Source organism: Triticum dicoccoides, chromosome 3A (genome assembly GCF_002162155.2).
Source record: "Triticum dicoccoides isolate Atlit2015 ecotype Zavitan chromosome 3A, WEW_v2.0, whole genome shotgun sequence".
Classification (NCBI taxonomy): domain Eukaryota; kingdom Viridiplantae; phylum Streptophyta; class Magnoliopsida; order Poales; family Poaceae; genus Triticum; species Triticum dicoccoides.
This window is the reverse complement of record NC_041384.1, coordinates 447409114-447411197: the sequence shown is the minus strand read 5'-3', so window position 1 is coordinate 447411197 and position 2084 is coordinate 447409114.

The following is a 2084-nucleotide window of genomic DNA, read 5'->3' as shown; positions in this document are numbered from 1 at the left end:
GGGTGCACCTTTCTATCGTTGTTCAATTGTGTATGTGTTCCTTGAGCATACATCATTATACCATTTGATCTTTTTGGAAATCTTGATGAATTGTCGCTGAGTTCATCAGTCACCTCCTCATCCTCTCCTTGGTTTAATGAGGAACTCTTGTTTCGAGACTCGCTTCCATAGTTCATTTCCCGAGAGTCTTACAATGACATCTCGTCAAATTTGTGTTGCACCTTTTTCTTCTGAGACATCCTGAGTCTGAGGTATCCTGACACCAATCAGATCTGAATCTCGGTCAGTTATGATGGTTGGGATGTATTTTTGAGAGTTATATCATTGGTCCTCATATGACCCAGTAAGGTGATGTCATGCCTAGCACACCTGGCTAGAGGGCCTATTGTTATAGTTGCCTTCTTAGCAAGGTTAGCCATTCTTCCACGAGGAAATTGTAAGACTTATTCTACAAGCTGTTCCTGATGGGTCCTTTGTGTCTCCAAAGTCTGACCTTCACCTAATGACCATATCGATGCTATCTCAATGCATGTCTATGGTATTCCAATTTTCAACAAGAACATTTGAAGCCCAATGCTAAATGTTTCCTGCTGAATTATCCATACACCGATGTATGGGTAATGTCATGAAAATTCTCTCCCCTACCTAAAGAGTTTTCTACATTATATCATGTCATGGATATTATGCTGTGCTTGTCCTTGGGAAGGGTATAACCTTGAAATATGTGTTTAAACACATTTTCCTTTCCATTGTTCTGTTTAATTCTGATAATCATATCTTCCTTTCCATTGTCTGGTTTAACCTTTCTTGTGATTTATATGATCTAAGCAGTAATATTCTCCTGCTTTTGTAAATACCTCGGTGTACAATTCTGTCAGAAAGACCATGTTACTTTTGTTGATGACATTCTGGTAACAACCGATGGACGATAACGTTGCCTACTGGTCCGCCTCGTTCAACAAGCAGGAAAATGGTTCTCTTCGTCCCTCGCCCTTGGTACCAATGGTTGTTGCCCACATAATCGATGGTCTATCCTCTGACATGCCTTGCTTACATGATCATGCAAGACGTCATCCCCTTCCTACTTTTAACCCACATGGTGGTCCCATAACCCACAGGTCCTACGATCGAAACCTGACTCTCCTATACACCCATGTTGCCAAATTTATCCCTTGCGCTTGACTTTGTATGTAGTTCGCGAGCCACCTGCCTAGTGATCTATTCTGGTCTCAGACGCAATACTCATTCTCATGCCCTGAAACCCTTTCACCTTCTAATTGGGCAACGAACGATTGCCTATCCGCTTGATTTTTTACTATACCCTCTTGCTTGGCTCTCGATGTGTTTCATTTGACCAACTCGAGAGATACCCCTGTGTTCATTCATGGGTAACCCTCAATAGTTAACCCAAATAGCATTCTATCATTGTCAAACTTCCCCTTACCTATTTGTAAGTACGAGACAGACCCCGAAAGAAAGGATACGACTTCGTCAAGATGACCTGAAATAGAGAAATGAAGACATCAATGACAGGGATCAACTTCCCCGCGAAGAGCAAGCCAGGATGAGAAGACCCGCTAGATTCGTAACCAAAACCCTTCCACCTTTCACTACTTCTTAAATCTCAGGACAAGATTTCTTGTAGTGGAGGAGAATTGTGACACCCCGATAGTTAAGCTACAGTAAACCCTGGTCAATGATGCTAGGTCTCGTAATTAAAATTTTGCTAAACCTCGCTCTTTACAAAATTAGTTCAAATACAAATTCAAATAACAAATCAAATTATAGTTTCATAAAACAGTGAATTAAAAATGTTCTTTAGGTTGTAAATATTCCTTAGATAATTTTCATGCATCAATCAACATTTTTCTAAAGGTTTAAAATGCCCCTGGATATGAAAACAGTAACCAAGACCGCCGCATTTAGGTCATTTCCATTTAATAAAAATACGAAACAACTACTAATCGCTCCCAAACTTTTAGTGACAGTGAGATATGTTGAATACTAAATATTCAGACCAGCCACACGTTTTATAAAAATGGATTATTGTTAAAAGTGAAAACAAAACAAAAGAAATCATACAA